General features: G+C 44.0%; 1 protein-coding gene across 1 annotated transcript in view; it reads right to left on the bottom strand.

Annotated features, from left to right (window-relative positions):
* The window catches only part of LOC311136593 (unconventional myosin-Vb-like), an 89,584-nt gene that overhangs the window by 74,774 nt on the left and 751 nt on the right, over positions 1–14,059 (bottom strand). The window lies entirely within an intron of this gene.

Here is a 14,059-nt window from a genome sequence, read left to right as displayed (position 1 = left end):
ACCCGTTCATCAACGATCGTGACAGAAGATCCCAACAAACAAGGACCAAGCAGCGTGCCGAGAAGGAGCAAACGCCTGGGACTCAACAGGAGGTTACGTTAGTAGATGTCCTCCTCGGTTGGGGGAGAATTACGGAGGAGGAGGCCGTCCGTTATCGGAGGGCGATGAAGGAGGATGCCCAGGTAGGAGAGGAGAAACGGCGCCAACAGTGCCGACGACGGAGACCGGAGAGGCAACCCCAAGACAATTTTGGGGGGCACACGGTGTGGACAACGAGGCAGCAGGAGGCCGTTAAAGGGCGGATCTGCAGGTTAGGAGAGGAGGCCACCATGCTACGGGGGCTATTGGTTCAGAGGGAGCAGGAGTTATTCGGTCAGAGGGAGGCGCTACAGGAGGCTAAAAGGGAGAAGGAAAGAGTAGAGGCACGGCGAGAGGAGCTGGTTAAGCAGCAGAAGGAGCGGGGGTTCATAAAGGAACCCAGTCCTGCTCCTCACACGAGGCAAGTGGTGCGTGTCGCCAGTCCGGTCCGGCCCGTTCCTGCTCCCCGCACCAAGCCAGTGGTGCGTGTTCCCAGTACGGCCCGGCCCGTTCCTGCCCCCTTGCACCAAGCCTGTGGTGCGCGTCGCCAGTCCGGCCCGTTCCTGCTCCTCGCACCAAGCCAGTGGTGCGCGTCGCCAGTCCGGCCCGGCCCGGCCTGTTCCTGCTCCTCGCACCAAGCCAGTGGTGCGCGTCGCCAGTCCGGCCCGGCCTGTTCCTGCTCCTCGCACCAAGCCAGTGGTGCGCGTCGCCAGCCCGGCCCGGCCTGTACCTGCTCCTCGCACCAAGCCAGTGGTGCGCGTCGCCAGCCCGGCCCGGCCTGTTCCTGCTCCTCGCACCAAGCCAGTGGTGCGCGTCGCCAGTCCGGCCCGGCCTGTTCCTGCTCCTCGCACCAAGCCAGTGGTGCGCGTCGCCAGTCCGGCCCGGCCTGTTCCTGCTCCTCGCACCAAGCTAGTGGTGCGCGTCGCCAGCCCGGCCCGGCCTGTACCTGCTCCTCGCACCAAGCCAGTGGTGCGCGTCGCCAGCCCGGCCCGGCCTGTTCCTGCTCCTCGCACCAAGCCTGTGGTGCGCGTTGCCAGTCCGGCCTGGCCTGTTCCTGCTCCTCGCACCAAGCCAGTGGTGCGCGTCGCCAGCCCGGCCCGGCCTGTACCTGCTCCTCGCACCAAGCCAGTGGTGCGCGTCGCCAGCCCGGCCCGGCCTGTTCCTGCTCCTCGCACCAAGCCTGTGGTGCGCGTTGCCAGTCCGGCCTGGCCTGTTCCTGCTCCTCGCACCAAGCCAGTGGTGCGCGTCGCCAGCCCGGCCCGGCCTGTTCCTGCTCCTCGCACCAAGCCTGTGGTGCGCGTCGCCAGTCCGGCCTGGCCTGTTCCTGCTCCTCGCACCAAGCCAGTGGTGCGCGTCGCCAGTCCGGCCCGGCCTGTTCCTGCTCCTCGCACCAAGTCAGTGGTGCACGTCGCCAGTCTGGCCCGGCCTGTTCCTGCTCCTCGCACCATGCCAGTGGTGCGTTTGTCCAGTCCGGCACGGCCCGTGCCCGTTCCACCGGTCAGCTGCTCCACTCCGGAGCCAGAGCAGTCCGCTCCACCGGTGCCTGATCCAGCTCCGGTCAGCGGCTCCACTTCGGAGCCAAAGCAGTCCGCTCCACCGGTGCCTAGTCCGGCTCCGGTCAGTGGCTCCAGTCCAGACCATGACGTCAGCCCCTCTCCAGGTTCGGGGTCTCCCACACCAGGGTCCAGACAGGGCCTGGAGTATAGTGGGAGGAAGGAGAGGGGAAGCAACGCGCCGAGGTCTAGACCAGACCAGGGGCGCAACAGGGAGGCGGAGAGTGAGAGGTCGTCACGCCCTGAGCCGGATCCGCCTCCGAGGCGGAATGCCCACCCGGCCCCTACCCTGTTATGTTTATGTTGTGCGGTCGGAGTCCGCACCTTTGGGGGGGTACTGTCACGCCCTGACTCAGGGGACGCTTATATGTTGAGTCAGGGTGTGTATATTCCTTGTTGTGCTTTTTCTATGTTGTCGATCTAGTATGTGTGGATCTTGGTCTGACCCGTTCATCAACGATCGTGACAGTGACCATATTTGGGGAGAATTTCATTTTGGAGACCGTTGTTTGAATTTGGTCTGTTCTGCTATGTCAAACGCTACTGTGTTGACACTTTAGCGAAGACTGATTGTAATGAGCCCCAAGCATGTCTCTGAATGACACGTTTTTAAATGACACTCAGCTGAGTATGTGTACCTCTACTCTCCTCTCTCCCAGTCCTTCCTTTTCCACTGTGAAACAAAGAGAAACTCAACTGCATATTGGGCGGAAATAAGTTATTTCCTCATTATCCTAGAAATATTGTTCCCAATTTTGATCAAATAAGACCATATATGGTAATAGAACTGCCATGACTGCATCACAGGCCACAGTACTACAGTTCATCAGAATTTTTAATCACAAAGAAGCAGTTCGCTCAGCAAAAAAGAAGGGATTCTGCACTCAGACATAAGCCTAAATAATAGGAGACATCAACATTTCAAGGACATAGTGCCACCATGATTCTTCCTGGTAGAGGAATAGCTAAGAGCTCATCTTGTCATGACATTACGGACAGAGAGGGTAATCATTACCTGGAGTGGTTGTAGGGCCTGGACGATAGCAGTATTGCGATACTCGTTAGTATCGTGGCAAAGAAACAACACAGATTTTAGTTATTTAGGAAAACAGCCATGTTGCAAACAAACATCATTATGTTGTCATCCAGAATCACATGTATTTATTTTCCAAGCTATAGCACACAATATTTTACATACAGCAGGTTTTTAAAGGACCAAAGGGTTTGGTCTGCTTCGTGTTTTCATTTTTGGCATGGAACATTTTTGCGATACTGGTATCGTCCCGGCCCTAAGTGATTGGACATGATTAGCACATTAAGACACAACGGGTGACATTTGCTATCCACTGACAGCTGTTGTTATGAGCAATACATGCAATCAGTGCTATTTAGCAGACTGACAATGTAGCCCATGGTCATGAAAGAGTGATTGCTTATTGTTGAGTACAAAACACAGTATAAGGATAGAATAAGACTATAACCCTGCATCCATTCACTTAGTAATGGGTTTGACTACTAATTAACTGAGCCCTACTCTCTCCTTCTCTCCCTCCCTCTCTTTTTCTCCCCCTCTCCTTCTGATCACTCTATCACACTTCCAGCAGACTTAATGAAATTGCTATTTTTTATTACCATCGGCTGCTGCACTGGGTCGATACAATCAGGCAAGAGTTGGTCCTGCTTACTTTGTAGATGGTGGAAAACACATAAGAGATACACAAGGATGTTTATGATCTCCACAAGGAAAAATGTATGATCTGTCTTTATTTGAACTTCATTATTCTAATGAGTGTGAGTGTGTGAGTGTGTGTGTGTGCGCGCTATCACATGGATATGGACTGACAGAATTGTAATCAGGATGGTACCTTATGCTGTGCTAAATATGCTTAACAGAAGAGACAGAAAAACTAACACATAGACATAGATCAGAGATGAACTTCAGGTATCTGATTCATAACAGTGAGAACAGGCAATAGAGCTGGGACGATAAACCGAAAAACACCGACCATACCGATCACTTATCGCAGGCATTTTGCCGATATCGTTCAGAACAATAAGTAGCCTATACTAAAGAAATGTGAAGTTTGAAATGAAATAAATTTGGGTGATTGTTAATGGAAAAATTGATGGCTACAACCATCAAAATAGTAGTAGTAGTTGAAATGATATCGTGCACATTAACGTTTAAAACGTATTGTTCCATTTATCGTTACCGCGCCAATTCAGCCAGCCTACTCCAACCAATACAGCTAATCTAAAGAGAGACATAAAACAACCTTTAAAACAACAGCCAGATAGGTGGTACATTTGTGGAAGTAGGCACCACCTGTATGGGTGGGTGGGTGTGTGGAGAGATGGAGGGGAGGGAGGGGGAAGGAAAAAGTTGCACTACCGGTAATTTTTTTGTGTAACGTCTGACAATTAGTGTTTTAAAATGGTGTTGCCTTTTTGATGCTACCGGTATCCATGTCAGCCAACCAACCTGGACTTCAACAGCAACACTGATTCAACTCATGAGATCGAGAGATTATAACACTACTATAACCAGTGATGTAGTGGTAAAAAAAAAGAAAGGTCAACGCTCATCGCCGTTCGTGGTGAGTAAAGTAACGCTACCTATACTTTCAACACATTTTTCTGCAAAAGGTGGGTAAATGCTCGATCAAAATAAAAATGGTGCGTAAACGCCGCTTACGTGTGTTTACCCTCCAATACACCAGTGAATATAACACTGGATAGTTTGCCGGTCATATTATTACAAACATGTCACTTGTGATTATTTAATTTTTTTTACATTACAGCTAACCTTTAGGCTGTCGACAAAAATTTGGACTCAAACTTTCTTGCTGAAACAGAACACTTGAGGCTGAGAATATTTTTTCATTATGCCATTTCTGTGAATTATGAATGGTTGTTAAAGCACAGTAGGTGAAAGTCATCCTCTTATCTATGGGATAAGTTGGACTCTGAGGGCAGTAAATTAGAAAACTAGTAATGAAAATCAGACGTGAGTAGAGAGAGACAGGAGGTTAACCTGAACAGACTACGCTCAGGGTTCAGTAAAATACTGTTTATAACTGGTGAAGTAAATACACACAGGTAAGATGAAAACACTGAGAATAGAGCTACAGTGTTCTATCCTTCCGTTCCAGTGCTGCTAACGTCCCGCCCTGCTATGATGTGTGTCAGCACAATGACTAGTACCAGAGACGATAACTGAGCCCAAAATCTGTCTTCTCCAGCAGGTGGCGTTTTTCCTTATTTTTTTCTGCTTACCAAGCAAGGAGTTTTTGTATGGATTTGGTATTGGTCAACAGAAAATGGAATGGCCACTTACAGAACCAGTCAAAAGTTTGGACACACCTACTCATTCCAGGGTTTTCCTTTATTTTTACTATTTTCTACATTGTAGGCCTCCTGTAGCTCAGTTGGTAGAGCATGGCGCTTGCAACGCCAGGGTTGTGGGTTCGATTCCCACGGGGGGCCAGTATGAAAAATGTATGTACTCACTAACTGTAAGTCACTCTGGATAAGAGTGTCTGCTAAATGACTAAAATGTAAAATGTAGTGAAGAAATCAAAACTATGAAATAACACATATGGAATCATGTAGTAACCAAAGGAGTGTTAAACAAATCAAAATATATTTGAGATTCTTCAAATAGCCACCCTTTGCCTTGATGACAGCTTTGCACACTCTAGGCATTCTCTCAACCAGCTTCATGAGGTAGTCACCTGGAATGCATTTCAATTAACAGGTGTGCCTTCTTAAAAGTTAGTTTGTGGAATTTCTTTCCTTCTTAATGCGTTTGAGCCAATCAGTTGTGTTGTGACAAGGTATACAGAAGATAGCCCTATTTGGTAAAAGACCAAGTCCATATTATGGCAAGAACAGCTCAAATAAGCAAAGAGAAACGACAGTCCATCATTACTTTAAGACATGAAGGTCAGTCAATACGGAACACTTCAAGAATGTTTAACGTTTCTTCAAGTGCAGTCGCAAAAACCATCAAGCGCTATGATGAAACTGGCTCTCATGAGGACCGCCACAGGAATGGAAGACCCAGTGTTACCTCTGCTGCAGAGGATAAGTTCATTAGAGTTACAAGCCTCAGAAATTGTAGCCCAAATAAATGCTTCACAGAGTTCAAGTAACAGACACATCTCAATATCAACTGTTCAGAGGGGACTGTGTGAATCAGGCCTTCATGGTCGAATTGCTGCAAAGAAACCACTACTAAATGACACCAATATGAAGAAGAGACCTGTTTGGGCCAAGAAACACGAACAATGGACATTAGACCGGTGGAAATGTGTCCTTTGATCTGGAGTCCAAATTTGAGATTTTTGGTTCCAACCGCCGTGTCTTTGTGAGATGCGGTGTGGGTGAACGGATGATCTCCGCATGTGTATTTCCCACCGTAAAGCACAGAGGAGGAGGTGTTATGGTGTGGGGGTGCTTTGCTGGTGACACTGTCTGTGATTTATTTAGAATTCAAGGCACACTTAACCAGCATGGCTGCCACAGTATTCTACAGTGATATGCCATCCTATCTGGTTTGGGCGTAGTGGGACTATCATTTGTTTTTCAACAGGACAATGACCCAACACACCTCCAGGCTGTGTAAAGGCTATTTTACCAAGAAGGAGAGTGATGGAGTGCTGCATCAGATGACCTGGCCTCCACAATCCCCCGAACTCAACCCAATTGAGATGGTTTGGGATGAGTCGGACGGCAGAGTGAAGGAAAAGCTGCCAACAAGTGCTCAGCATATGTGGGAACTCCTTCAAGACTGTTGGAAAAGCATTCCAGGTGAAGCTGGTTGAGAGAATGCCAAGAGTGTGCAAAGCTGTCATCAAGGCAAAGGGTGGCTATTTGAAGAATCTCAAATATAAAATATATTTCAATTTGTTTAACACTTTTTTGTTTACTACATGATTCCATATGTGTTATTTCATAGTTTTGATGTCTTCACTATTATTCTACAATGTAGAAAATAGTAAAAATAAAGAAAAACCCTTGAATGAGTAGGTGTGTCCAAACCTTTGACTGGTACTATATATCAGAGTTGTTGTTCACACGTGTATCTGCTCTCTCATTGGCTAGAATGGTCCCACCTGATCTTGCCTCCTCCCGACTGCCTTCCATTTTAGAATACATTTATTTTCATTGTTAAAGCGGCCACTAGAGTATCTGGTCAATATAATGGATAATCTGTGCTAGTACCAGAGATACAGATATAATGACAAGATGCTTGTATCTCCGCCCTACCAATGGGATTTGTTGTCCACAGAGCGAAGTGGCAGGCTGTCAAGCTCCCGCCTATTCCTCTTTTTGGATTGGTGGATACTGGATACATCTCGCTATTTTAACACTTTTTTGCATATTCAATGAGAGGTGTTGACATCAACCACCTGTATTCAATGGAGAGTGAGATGCTATGCTAGCCTCATGAATATGCATATACCATCTAAAATTTCAACAGGGACAACTCCGATATAAAGTGTTTTTTCTCAGTTGCCGGGATGTCACATGCATCACACTTATATCAGTACACTCATAACAACCTAAGCATTACGAAACTTCTAGTAGATCAAATAAGCCTAAAAATATAAATTAATTTTCATCTGGACTAAATTCGACACTCTTATTGCCCCCCATACAAAAACTCCTCACTTGCCTAATAATTAATAATCTGCTTAACGTGGACAGATTGAGGAGTAAACCCTTTCTCTTCGCTGCTTCCTCTCTGCTAGTACTACAGCCCCAGGTGAAGTCTGCTGCCTAGGTGTGGCCAATAAATCACTTCCCTAATCCCTACCCGCAGGAATGTTGACTGTTTATCGGAAAAAGGAGAGAGCTCTGTCAGAAGCAAAATGCAGACACTTCTAGCTAGCTTGTGATGATGAGGCAGGTGGAATAAAGGTCGTCCGGAGTGCATTGTGCAAAGGACTTGCATAATTTCCCCAAGCAACAGACATGCTGCAGAGAATTATTGAACAATAGATATGCCTTAATGATGCAAAGGATGTGGTGTGAAAAATGTGACACACTTTTTAGTAGCATTCAACCACTAAACAAAATGCAAATCACTTTTAGAATAGCCTACAAAGGACATCGAGGCTATATGCAACGGAAATAGTATCTCGACGACAGACATTTGTGGGCTGGTAAGCGAGTCTAATGTGCTATCAACGAATGGCATTGCTACTCACTCCACTCAGCATCACTCTCACTTAATCACTGAGGAGTCCTTCTCCAACTCCAGAGTAATATACGAGCCCTCTGAGGGACAATGGAGCCCCGAGGAGAGGAGCACACATGAGCACACACACACAAGACCCACAGACACACACCTAGCTTGAGCTTTAAGCCCAACTTAAGAACCAAGAGGTTGTTGTTCACCAGCCTCTCTACAGCTGTACTCCTGAGGCTCACAGCAAGTGGCGGCAGGTAGGCTAGCGGTTAGGAGCGTTCAGCCAGTAACCGAAAGGTTGCTGGTTCAAATCCCCAAGCAGAGTAGGTGAAAGATCTGTCGCTTTGCCCTTGAGCAAGGCACATATCCCTAATTGCTCCAGGGTAGCCATCAATAATGGCTGACCCCTCTCTGAGGGGGAGTGGGATATGCAAAAAAAAGTATTTGTACATGTGTGACATAGGACAACTGTAAGCACCCACCTAATTATTATTTAAGTGTCTGCTTCATGGCACAATTCTCCACTGCTTTTTTATTGTGTGGCTTACTGTAAAAAAATGTTTTGTTAACTTCCCTTCAGCTACGATACAATGGGACCAAAACACTGTCTTCTGGGGTCTACAATGAAATGTCTGTGTGGGAGTATGAAATCGCTTTTAGAATATACAAGTCTCTATGTTGGCTCTGAAAGTAAGCGGCTCACTGACAGCCACCATATTACCTGTTATGACAAGAAAGTACTGCGGGCATGTCTAATAAACAATGTATGGAGTAGCATTAAAGCATTACCTCATAGCTTTCGACATATTGCTACTGTAACCCGCTCTGGATAAAAGACATCTGCTAAATGACAAAAAAAAAAAATAGTCAAATGTGATGTTTAACATTAGCTGACAGCTGCCATTTAGCAACAAGCATTGTAAGTGCAAAGGTGCATTTGTCCATACTGTACTGGTAGATTAAGTGAGAGGTAAGAGTTCAAACAAGTTCAAATACAGTACTCACAATGATAAATTGGAAAAACATAAAACAAGTTCAAATTCAGTACTCACAATGATAAATTGCAAAAACATAGGCCTACCAAAAGGCTGGGAAGCAAGTCTATTAGAAATAAGTGATGGACCCTACATTGTCTTCTTGCCATCATTGCCTCAAGGTAAAGAAAGGTCAAGACAGCGTAACATTCTTCTGAGGCCCACATTAACGCATAGGGATTCATGTCATGGATTTGGGAATCCATTGAAAACTGAACAGAGAGCAGGTTTAGTCTAAATTCACTCCAAGACACCCTCCCCTAACACAAACTGTAGGGGGTTAGTGGCGACTCTACAAGGCCCACAGCCTGACTTAACACACAGAAACAACATTCCATCAGCAGGCCAAACAAACAGGGGCTAATTATTATAGGTCTGTAATACTATCACAAAATCTACAGATTATGTACATAATGCAAGGTGGATAGATTCAGCATGTGTCGTCTGTGTTTTGATATTAAGTTAAAAATAATCTGTGGGACAGCTGGTTTCAGCCTTTGATCACAAAACAGATGGAATAGTAGGATTTGCCTTCTTACTGGATTACTGGGATTCATGTTGTGGGGCTGCAGAGAGTGTGAGTGGGATGACCCAGGGCCTGGAGGATAACAGCTTATTAGTGCTGAGTGATTAGTGCTTTTTGAGGTCGGTTCGGTTTCGGTTCGATTATTAAAAAATAATCATGTTTTTGATGATTATTTTTTACATTAAATGCACTATGCATTATGTGGGTTGAATGCTGTAACAAAACAGAATAAAACAATTAATTAAAAGTCCCATGATGGTAGTGACTGCCCATTACTTCTTAACCATAATTTATTCACATTACTTTAATAAAATATTTATTTCATTTGATGACTTTATTATTTCATTCCAAGTCATCGTCTCATCTCTATAGAGCTGCTTCCTATGCTGTGTGACAAAAATCACAATTTTAGTAGTTCTTCAAAGTAAATAAGGCAACAGCTGACTGCTGAATACCAACTATTAATCACTTAGATCATGTATTTTCAGGTAGATAATGCCCCGCAAGTCTCTGTCAAAGAGGTCTCTGTGTCTGCTCCACACAGACCGAGACCGGACAAGTAAGCTTATGGATTATGGTCATTGTAGTTAATTACCACATTTTCTGTGCTAAACTAGGTAAACTACAACTCCCTTCTACATCGCACAGTTCGGGCTCCACGAAAGAAATGGAATTCAAATAATTGGACCGACGTTGGTCAATTGGTTGTTTAAAAAACTGAAAAATAACCAACATAACCAACATAATCGCTCAGCACTATAGCTTATTAACTGAGGAGTGCAATTTGAGAACACACAATTAGAGACTAGAGAGGAGAGATACTCTGATGACAATGCATACAGGTGTGTCTTTAGTGTTTTACAATGTCACAGTCCTATTTTTACTACCAATCCACAAAGGGAAAATGTTAAGAAAATATTTAGTTAATTATTCACAGGACAAAGCTTAACTGGTCTTTCCCGGAGTACACAAATGAGACACAGAGGGAAGTAACCAATGTTCCCGCTAATTGTTTTCAGCACTGAGCAAATTTCAGGTCTGTTGAGAGCAAACTTGAACGTTGTGAAAATTCTGTGCAACATCTGACGAGCGTTTACTGTGAACACTGAGGCTGTACCTGCTTTAAGTTACAGTTGTAATAGTGGCCAAGTACTACTGTGGTTATTTGATCATAATGTAAGCCTATCAGAGTGGCTTACCATACAAAACAATGGAGAAAATGCATCCCATAACATTTTAACTTGGAAATAGCTGTTCTATCATTCAGCCTACAGTAGCAGCCAATGTGTGGTGTTCAATGTAGGCCTACATTCCATGAGACTTTTGAAAGAAACATGTAGGGATTGACATTAACCTGTTTATCCACTTGTCCTTCAGACAAGGAGGTGACTGAAAATGTTGTGTTGTTTGTAAAGTGGTTTCTTGCATCAAAATACAATTCATTATTATTCCCATACCATTATTACAGAGAATCAGACAAATTATACTACCCTCTGCCTATTTATTGGCTACTTAGCTTATTCAAGCCCGTCTCAAAATACAACTGGCCCTTTAAGAAATAAAAAAGCTATTTACCTGACTTGTTTTTAAAAAATGGCTAGATGCACAAGTTTTGTGCTCTTGTAGGAAGCAACCACTCCCCCATTGCTGACTAGAAATTAGCTATAACTGGGCTAATAACTTACTTACTAGCACAGAATATGAACAAATGTGCACACGTGGCTACATGCAGCTCTCGCTTTGATCTCAAAACAAGCGCATCTACTAGTGACCACTCATGCTGTAAACACAGTCCAGTTCAAAGTGAGTGGCACAGATCCATATATGACAATGGTCTATTTGTATATAGGCCTACAGTACTGCAGCTCTGATTGGTTATGGCACACCGGTCTGTGTAGAGTATGGGCCTGAGTCGTGCAGTCAATGCAATATAATCCTACTCCAATGCTCTCTGCCTACAAGAAAATATCTTGCATAGTTCGTTTTGTTTCGTTATGTTGTATTGAAAGTGGCTAAGTTGTGCCAGTAACCGAAAGGTCGCTGGTTCTAATCCCCGAGCCGACTAGGTGAAAAATCTGTCGATGTGCCCTTAAGCAAGGCACTTAACCCTAATTGCTCCTGTAAGTCGCTCTGGATAAGAGCGTCTGCTAAATGACGTAAATGTAAATGTAAATGTAATATTGCGTTGATTCGATAACAATTCCCACAGTAAAGGGAAACGTTGATAGTGTTAACTAAAAGGGAAAACTAGTAAGTTGAGTGAAGTTCAAAATTGTGCTTATCTGTGCGAGCTGATATTTCTTCTGCACGGCAGTCCCGGAAAGGGAACATTGGAAGTAACTACTACATAAGTAGAATAATATTGAGGGAAAGGTGGAACCTGCATGTTTAGACAATAGACGTAACTGAAAACGCCATTTACTCAACAAGTAAAACGTTTAGTCTAAAAGGAACACTCACTAAATCCAAGAGTTCTAAAGAAAACAACAACAATGCAGCTATTTTTGTAATGTCTGCAGAGGAATGTGGAACTGGATTTTGAGTAATGTAGAGCAGTGTTTCCCAAACTCATTCCTTGGGACCCCAAGGGGTGCACGTTTTGTTTTTTGCCCTAACACTACACAGATGATTCAAATAATTTAAGCTTGATGATTAGTTGATTATTTGAATAAGCTGTGTAGTGCTGGAGTAAAAACCAAAACGTGCACCCCTTGGGGTCCCGAGGACCGAGTTTGGGAAACACTGATGTAGTGGATTAGTGACAAATAATGTGTGTAACCTGATTCTGTTCTTCTCAATCCAATAACATGCAATGTATGACTCTTCACTTCACTTCAAAGACATCTCTTTTTCAACAGTTTGGCTAGGTTTCTACCTGAAACGAGTCATTCCGGTGATGCTGAACACAAATCTCCTAGGTTAATTAATGCATAGGCCTACACCACAAGGAATTATCATATTTTATAACAATGGTAACAAAATAAAATTTATTTGGTTAGGCCTAATATTCAAAATACTTATTTTACACCCATCAATCAAAGTCAGAGAGTAGGCAGGTAGCCTATCTATTGTCTGTACTGTAAACATCACAAATTCCACAAAGGGTATCAGCAGTTTTCAGTCAGCATTTGTCCTACAGGGTCTATGCTTTTGAGTAACTCAACGGGAGATTCAATCTCAATGAAAATCAAGGACAGTCAGAGATGCATAAAATGGGTAAGTACTAGGAGTGAAAAGCGGGAATCTGAAAGGACCACATTTGTGTATTGGTGTCAGCTCAAGTTATTGTTGCATGTTCATTCAACTGTGGAGCCCCCATGTTTGGCTAACCAGTGTCGCATAATGTGTTACTACATAAAGTATGCTACCTCCAGAAATAGCATATTCACACAATCCATGATTACCACAACCCAATTTCTTCACAAAGCAACTTCAGCAAAAATTGCAATTATCCCGATGTTCAAAACTCACTGTTGCCTGAGAGATTAAATCACAGATGATGAATGCTTTGGCTCACTCATTTTCCTTTCATAAAATAATACAATGTAGTTATTCTAGTTAAAGATGTCAGTATTGAAAAATATTTATTTTACTATTATGTACACAACTAGGTCCTGCAGTTGTCCACTGGGCTAGAAGACAAGACAGTACAACAGGGGCGTATTCATTACGCCAATACTGTTGCAAAACGTTTCTTAAACGGAAGCATACGGACGAAACAGGGAGGGACCTACCTCCCCGTCCAATAGAAACGCTCGTTTTAGGTGCAAACCTGTTCGGCTAATGACTACTGCCCATACCAGATCGAAACTTTCTCGTGCACCTGTCAAACAAGCTGCAACCACACATCCGAGCAAAGAAAGACGCACTGGGATTGCACTCGAGCCTCGATTTCTTTCTAAACATTTGTCATTTCACTTGCATTGAAATACATGACATCGCAGCGGGAAATTCGCTACAATGGCGAATTCTACAATTCAAACCTATTGTCACTATAGATGTGATGGCCCAAAAGGTTACAATTATGTAACAATGATGTAACAAGAAATGGAACTGTAGCTATAGCTATAGGATAACAAATGTATAGAGAATCAATTACTGTACAAATCACTCACCTTTGAATATAACTCGTTTACGGACATGGTCCAACAACAAGAGCACTCTCTAACACTATCACCGAAACTACGGGAGCATGAAGAAGTACCGCACTGTTTATGAATGATAATGTCTCATAATTGTTGATCATCTCAACGTTTTTTCATCTAATTAGAATAGTCATATTCCCATACAATCTCGTATTCCAGAGTTGAGCTAAATTTGTTTGCCACTTCCGACCCCTTTCCTGGTGACGCCAGGTGTCTTCCCGTGGAAGAGTTGTCGAACAACTCAGTTTTGCTTGATCACCCTCATATTCCTCAAAAATGAAAAACGGCAACGAATTACTGCTTGATTTGGTTAGGCTATAAGTTTAATAACAGCTTCCCTTTAGTTCCTCGCCGTCGTATCCATGGACTCAGTCATGTTGACTGGCAATTTACAAAGCCGCATTCACGTTCAGAATCCGCACGAGACCCCATCTGGCTCATTGGGGGGGGGGGGGGGGGGAGAGAATCCAATTATGCTTTTAGTATTTAATGATCATCAAATTATGGCTTTAGTATATAAATTGACA

Source organism: Coregonus lavaretus (genome assembly GCF_964263955.1).
Source record: "Coregonus lavaretus genome assembly, chromosome: 10".
Lineage (NCBI taxonomy): Eukaryota > Metazoa > Chordata > Actinopteri > Salmoniformes > Salmonidae > Coregonus > Coregonus lavaretus.
The sequence above is the reverse complement of the archived record's forward strand: the minus strand, read 5'-3'. Positions and strand labels throughout refer to the sequence as shown.